This window comes from Palaemon carinicauda, chromosome 16 (genome assembly GCF_036898095.1).
Source record: "Palaemon carinicauda isolate YSFRI2023 chromosome 16, ASM3689809v2, whole genome shotgun sequence".
Taxonomy (NCBI): Eukaryota; Metazoa; Arthropoda; class Malacostraca; order Decapoda; family Palaemonidae; genus Palaemon; species Palaemon carinicauda.
This window is the reverse complement of record NC_090740.1, coordinates 65672704-65681336: the sequence shown is the minus strand read 5'-3', so window position 1 is coordinate 65681336 and position 8633 is coordinate 65672704.

Below are 8633 nucleotides of genomic sequence, written 5' to 3'. Positions count from 1 at the left end.
GTAAAGCAAAAATGGGAATGTTATTCAGACACTTTAAAATAAGAAAAGCTGAACACATGATTATGCTTTACAAAACTTATGTGTGTAGGACACTCGAGTACTGCAATGTGATATGGTACCCACACTACCAAAAGGATATTGCGCAAATAGAGAGTGTACAAAGGTCCTATAGTGCTAGAATAGAAGAAGTTAAGGACCTTGACTACTGGGAAAGACTGCAATTTTTAAGACTATACAGTCTAGAAAGGAGAAGAGAACGCTACATGATAATACAAGTATGGAAGCAAATAGAAGGAATTGCTGAAAACATCATGAAGCTTAAAGTATCAGAAAGAGCAAGCCGAGGTAGATTAATAGTGCCAAAAAGCATTCCAGGTAAACTGAGAAAGGCGCACAGGACATTAATCCACTACGCACCAGCATTGATAATGCAGCGACTATTAATGTGCTGCCAGCTCATCTAAGAAACATATCAGGAGTGAGCGTAGATGTGTTTAAAAATCAGCTCGATAAATACCTAAGATGCATCCCAGACCATCCAAGACTGGAAGATGCAAAATACACCGGAAGATGCATTAGCAACTCTCTGGTGGATATACGAGGTGCCTCACACTGAGGGACCTGGGGAACCCAATAAAAAAAAAAAAAAAAAAAAAAAAAAAAAAAAAAAATAAATAAATAAATAAATAAAAAATAAGGTAAGGTAAGGCTCTCTCTAAGTCTTAAATTTGAATAAGGTGATCAAGAACAGTTCTCTTTATCTCTTTCACAAAATAAGAAAAAAGTCAATAATGAAAGGAGTATTTTTTAAAAGAAATACCATTCGAACATCCGAGTAAAGAGAGAAAACGGAGTCATGGCTTCTGCAATACATCAATATGTTTTAAACGTTGCATTGTAGGCCTATATGACATTACAGGTTCTGCATCTACATGTTTTAAACGTTGCATTGTAGGCATATCTGACATTACAGTCAGCAGGAACATCGTTGCTTTTGTGCATTATTCTAAAATCCAGCATTTGTATTCTTCCTGTTTCTTGAGTAGCAGCAAATATGATATATTTCAGTGTACAAACGATTACGCAATTTCCATAAATTTAGATAACTTCAGATTCCGAGGGAAAAAAATTAATTAAAAGAAACTATTTTGGTGAAGTTACTTTTCATGAATTAAACGGACAAATTTCAATTTTTTCATATTTTATAGAGTTTGAATCAAAATTCATTATACATATGGTCATCATCGCTTCCTAGGCCTATTGACCCTAAGCCACGGTTACATTTCGCCAGTAGTCTCTATCTCGAGTTTTTAAATCAATACTTCTCTTTTCATCATCATTCGTCATCTACTTCACACTTCACATTTTGTAAAATGGAAGTGTCCAAAGAATTGTATCAAACATGGTCTATAAATATTTTTTGGACTTTAGACAGTTATAATTACGAACAAATAACAGTTATAGTGAAATCTTTGAAATTATTTGTGACTGTTCGATGGATATTCTAGGTTGGATATTCAAGTTAGGGAATGGAAATATTCATAGGACTAACGAATATGGAGTACTGAAGTTGGGGGTGAAAAGTCTTTCATCTTTAAAGCACATCTCAGTGACACAGTGTTCAGAATAAATTTCCGACCCCTGAAAGATGTACTTCATATTGTATTTGTAGATATGTTTCAATCGTTTTATACTTATTGCAACACCAGAGAACCCGTTGCTTCCAAATAAGCTATTGCTGAGCCGTAATTGAAAACCAGGTTCCTAACAGCTATGCTCTCATTACAAAGGATCGTCTATAGATGGGTTTAGCTATTCAAGTAACTGTCTGCATCTTTCAACCTCATTATTCCCATTGTATAGCAGGGTCGGCCGCTCGAGTTAAGTCTCTCCATCTATTTATTTTATTTTCCTCTTTTGTACAGGACCTAAACACAAAATTTTGATAAATGATTTTATAAATAAACTATTCATTTGAAATCATATCAAAATAAAATAGTATTATTCAATTTTGTCCTTTAAAAGTTAATAGAGAGATTCATATTATGTTGATTCGAAAAAAAAAGCAAAGGAAAAATGAGCTTTAACCAGAGAGGAATCTGATATAGTACTATTTTGGGGTCGTCACAGTACCCAATAACTCTCGCAATGGCATCAGCGGGTGCCTACCCTCGGCCATAAAGCTACTGATTTATTTGCTAAAAAAAATATCAAAAATTCATAAATAACTATAATGATGATTATTGTTAAAGGCAACTAGATTCCTAATTATTGACCTTCATAAGAAATTATGAATTTATCAACAAATCTATAAACTTTGCATAAAATGTTTGAGTCTTCTTAAATAGAGAATATTTTCCGAAAAGTAATGGCAGTGATGTCTGTATCGTTCTAAAAGTAATGGCAGTGATGTCTGTATCGTTCTAAAAGTAATGGCAGTGATGTCTGTATCGTTCTAAAAGTAATGGCAGTGATGTCTGTATCGTTCTAAAAGTAATGGCAGTGATGTCTGTATCGTTCAGCTACGGGCCAACCAAGGGAAAGGCCCGTGCCAACAACAAGTGTTGGCTTTAATACCCCAAGAAGAAGAAGAATGTATCGTTCTACGGGCCAACCAAGGGAAAGGCCCGTGCCAACAACAAGTGTTGGCTTTAATACCCCAACAACAACTGTATCGTCCTGGATAACCTAAAGTAAAGAGACTCTGGTTGTCCGAGAGTCCTGGGTCGGGTCAAGCCCTAAGAAATCGACTCTGTTGAGGATCCTTCCTCTTGGGTGTCTTCCGATTCAGGACTACCTCTCGGTTTGGGGTTCCGAGACAGGCAGGATAGAAAGATAGTATCCTGTCAATGACGTCCCCCGGTTATCCAGCAAAACAGCAACAGGCTTTCTTTGGTCTGGTGTTGAATTCTCCTCTTCTTCTTCTTCTTCTTCTTCTTCTTCTTCTTCTTCTCTCTCTCTCTCTCTCTCTCTCTCTCTCTCTCTCTCTCTCTCTCTCTCTCTCTCTCTTATAATTATTTATTTTTGCATTGGGCAAGCGTTGTTCGTAAGTTGCCACTTAGTAATTAACCTTATATTTCACTTAGGAGATACGTGTAAGTATGAAACAACGGTGGTCAACTGCTAGGAAAAATTCTATCATTGAAAAATATTGGATCGTTAAAGAAATCGTGCTAGAATATTTCAGAACAAAAAATAAATACGGTAATGTAGCCCGAATCCCTCTAAATACCGTGATTCCTGGAACTGAGTGGGAAAGAGGGCGTCAAGAGGGAAAATAATTCAAGCTTAGTCCTGTTGTCTGATAATAACAATTTATGCATTTGGGTTATGAATTCAAAGTTATTATTTAATTTTGCTTGTGTCGTTTTGTGTATAAAGCAAAAGTTAGTTGGGGTCGTGGTTTCGAAACTTGCAATAAATCATTATAAGCCAAATTTCAGGTTATAGTCAAAGCTGCCTATATACTGTAGGTCCAATCTCTCGTGGGGGTTATTCAGGGAGAAGAAATAATGATAAATAAATAAAACTATAATTAATTCTACCTCTATTATTTAATTTTACTTCACGAATGGAAGTCTATAATAGGGTCAGACATATTAAACCAAAGCTGTAATGTGCAGATTCTACAATAGAAACGTATCTCGAATAATGATAATAATAATAATAATAATAATAATAATAATAATAATAATAATAATAATAATAATAATAATAATATGGCTCTGTAGTCTTGGCTTTATAACATACTAGGGCATGGCTATATGTCAGATGACAACAATAAATATTTGCATAAAATCTTATAACTTAATAAAGGTGTCTATCTGGGCATAAAGTTGCTATTTGTGAAATTTCTCCAAAGTCTCTTCATCATTTTATTCTTAGGCCTATAAGCTTAATAAGAATTATAAATCAGAAGTGCGAACTTCAAGGCATATAGAGTAAGGCGAGGAGGGGCAAACTGAGCATTCAAACCTTCACAAGTCGGGGCTAACTAAATGATAAGTAAATCTCAAAAGACGAAACTTTCTAAAGACATTAATGAACCAGGTAATAGACAATGATTAAGACTGATAATACAAATATTATTGTTTAAGTAAATAGTAGGCAGCAACAATTCATTAAAACATATGTATAATTTCATCTTTTAAAAGACGTCATTATTTTCTTGGTATAATATACTTGGGCAAACTATATATATATATATATATATATATATATATATATATATATATATATATATATATATATATATATATATATATATATATATATATATATATACAGTGGTCCCTCGCTAGTTCGCGGTTCAACTTTCGCGGGTTCAGAGCTTCGCGGGTCTATAAAATATTCAAAAATTAAAAATATCAAAAAATATTAAAAAATTAATAACAATGAAAAATATTAAATTAAAATTAGAAATTACATTATTTTACAAATTTTGAGAACAAAATATTCAATTAGAATTAGTAATTGCATCATTTTACAAAATATATATATATATATAAAACTAAAAGAAATGCACGTATACGCTAAGCATCACGGGCATAAACGCATGCTGATTGGCCAGCACTCGCTGAGAACTCGACTCCCCATTGGCCCATTCACTAGCCCAAGCTTCTCCCGATGCCCATCGCTCCACGCTTTTCTCGTATACGCTTCTCGCCATAGATCGCGGTTAGTTAGTCTTTGTCTCGCGGTGATTTTTTAAGTGTAAAAGTTTTGTGAAGCCCTTCGTGATGCCTCCCAAACGCTCTTTATCCCTTGGTGCATCTAGTGAACCGAAGAAAAAGCGAAAGATGTTAACAATTAACGAAAAAGTGAGTTTATTGGACAAGTTGAAAGCGGGATATAGCTACGCGAGCGTAGCCCGACAATATGGCCTTAATGAATCCACGGTACGGTACATAAAGAAGGAAGAGAAGAACATCCGCAAAACTGCTGCATTATCTTTCACGAAAGATGCCAAAAGGGTTGTAAACACCCAGAATAAGACCATGGTGCGAATGGAAAATGCACTGGCTATTTGGATCCATGATTGTAGGGAGAAGAAAATCACCCTGGATACAAACATGATCCGAAGTAAGGCTAAAACTTTGTTTGATGCTATGGTGCCTGAGGGTGGTGACGACGACAACGTTCAAGATGAGGAAGAAGACGACGGCGACGAAGATGATCCTCTGCCTGGTACCTCAAGCCAGACTAGCCCACGACGACCACGTACGACTTTCGTTGCCAGCAAGGGCTGGTTTGATAAGTTTAAGAGGCGATTCGGACTTCAGAGTGTGTCGTTGTATGGAGAGGCAGCCTCTGCAGACGAAGCAGCAGCGAGACATTATGTTGAGGATGTGTTTCCGGAAATAATAGAAGAAAATGGCTATGTCCCGGAGCAAGTCTTTAATATGGATGAAACAGGCCTCTTCTGGAAGAGGATGCCGTCCTGAACATTTCTTTTCAAGGACGAACTTAAAAAGACAGGTTACAAAGCTCACAAGGATCGAGTGACTCTGCTCATGTGTGGCAATGCTGCAGGATTCATGCTGAAGCCCGGCCTTATCTACAAGTCACAGAATCCTCGAGCATTGAAAAACAAGAACAAAGCCTTACTGCCAGTGTACTGGATGGCCAATAAAAAGGCATGGATCACCAAGGCCCTCACACTTGATTGGTTCCTTAACTCTTTCATACCACAGGTAAAGCTTTACCTGGCTGAAAAGGGCCTGCCCTTTAAAGTGGTTCTCTTCATGGACTGTGCAGGAGGTCATGCAACTAATTTGCATTATGAAGGGGTACAGGTGGAGTTCCTTCCCCCCAACACCACTTCCCTTATACAGCCCATGGATCATGGGGTTATTAGGGCCTTCAAAGCCCTCTACACTAAGTCAACAATGGAGGGTCTCATCTCCTCCATTGAAGAGATCGACGAGACCTTCAGCATCAAAGCTTATTGGAAGGACTACAACATAGCTACGTGTCTGGCTAATATTCAGAATGCCCCAAAGGACATGAAAGAACAGACACTCATCTCCAGCTGGAAGAAATTGTGGCCAAACAAAATCACTCATGACTATGAGGGTTTCACGCCTAACGAAATACATCACTCTGCCGTTGATAAGGCTGTCAGGCTGGGTCGGTTGGTGCAGACTGAAGGCTTCTCGGATATGACGGCTGATGAAATTAACAATCTCATCGACTGCCACTCAAACCCACTGACAGAGGAGGACCTACAGGAAATGACCAAATCGGCGAGTGAGGAGGAAGACGAGTCTGCTAGTGACGAAGGTGACGAAGCTGAAGAAGGTGGCCTTACATTGCATAATTTACAGGACCTCTTCAATGTTGCCAAAGACCTCCAAAAAAGGGCCAAAGAAATGGATGACAACATGGTAAGAGCCGTCGAATTCAGCAATCGTATTGATGACGTCATATCTGTTTATAGGCGCATCTTCATCGACAAAAAAAGACAACGTTCACAACTCCCAATAACGATGTTTCTTACGCGCAAAAAACCAGAAGAAGATCCTCCTGCAGCCACTACACCGCCTCCTGCATCCCTTACGCCACCTCCTATAACCACTACGCCACCTCCTATAGCCACTACGCCTCCTCCTGCATCCATTACGACACCTCCTGCAGCCACTACGCCGCCTCCTGCAGCTTCTCCTGCATCGTCTGCGGCGTCATCCGAGGAGCAGTAAAACTCTTCATGCCCCTGTGCAGTCATTCATCGTTATCACCTCATCGTACTGCACAGGTCTTTTCATCAACTACGCTTAGAAGAACTTATTGTAAGAGGTAAGTTAAATGTTTTATTGTTTGATTGTTTGATTGTTTAACATGAATCTCTCTCTCTCTCTCTCTCTCTCTCTCTCTCTCTCTCTCTCTCTCTCTACACCCATTTTCTATATGGTATGGTACAATTTTATTTATGTATTACTGTAATCTTAAACCCCCAGAAATAGAAATTATGAATGTTAATTTGTTGCGCAAAACAACAGACTAATTATGTTAGCTAGTTGTAGTGTTTGCTTGTTTTTGAAAGCTGATAACGATAATTGGTTGTTCGCAAGTAAATTGTTCGGTAGAACAGTGTTCTAGACCCTCAATTGTTATTGTAAACAGACAACATATTTTACAGTTTTTTTTTTTTTGTTATAACATGAATTTCACTCTCTCTCTCTCTCTCTCTCTCTCTCTCTCTCTCTCTCTCTCTCTCTCTCTCTCTCTCTCTCTCTCTCTCTCTACACCCATTTTCTATATGTTATGGTACAATTTTATTCATGTATTACTGTAATCTTAAACCCCCAGAAATAGAAATTATAAATGTTAATTTGTTGTGCAAAACGACGGACTAATTATGTTAGCTAGTTGTAGTGTTTGCTTGTTTTTGAAAGCTGATAACGATAATTGGTTGTTTGCAAGTAAATTGTTCGGTAGAACAGTGTTCTAGACCCTCAATTGTTATTGTAAACAGACAACATATTTTACAGTTTTTTTTTTTTTGTTATAACATGAATTTCACTCTCTCTCTCTACCCGTATTCTATATGGTGTACTGTATACAGGGGGGGGGGGTATATATACGTTTTTTTAAGCATTTTTGAAGAGGCGCTGCTACTTCGCGGATTTTCAGTTTTCGCGGGTGGTCTCGGTCCCCATTAACCGCGATAACCGAGGGACCACTGTATATATATATATATATATATATATATATATATATATATATATATATATATATATATATATATATATATATATATATATATCTATCTATATATATATATATATATATATATATATATATATATATATATATATATATATATATATATATATATATAATAAATATATATATATATATATATATATATATATATATATATATATATATATATATATATATATATATATATATATATATATATACACAGTTGTTTATCCTCCTGGGAATAATGTCAAGCAATCTATTACAAATATTTTCCTCATGCACAGACTCCCAAGATGATAAGCATTCGCTAATGATTGTTTGTCTACTATTGCGAACGGGAAACGATTATGAAAATGAACGCTTGGTTATAAAAATGAGTTAACTCTGTTTCCTTCTTCGGTTGTGTAGCTGTATACTGTACATATAGGCAGTAAGACTATACTTAATTGCACATATTATTCATCTTGCTCCCTGAAATAGTACACTCTAAACCTCGTATCTGTAGCCGCATAGTGCTGTGTAGGTCAGACCAAAACAGTAGCATTCTCGTCGACTGCAGCATTCTGACTTGCACCTACAATTAGTCTGCTACCGGCAACTCTCTGCAATGGGTGGAAGCCTTGTCCAAATTATCTTTTCATAGTCTAGCACAAGTTTAATTGAATTTTTCCTTTCCTTGCCACCCTGAGTCTCACCCACATCCTCGCTTTGATCTAGTTTCAGCTTTCATACTAAATGGCCAGTGGAAATAAAAAACAATGTCTGCTCTCTTGTATTTGGTAGAGTGTGCTTGTAATGTAAGAAGTACATCGAGCATTGCTTACTCTTCAAAAGTTTTTGAACTTCATGAGGGCCAATCACCCACTAATGCTACACCAGGGTTGTAACTTGGCTCTCAAGAATAGTAATGAGGTGGGATTTTTGAC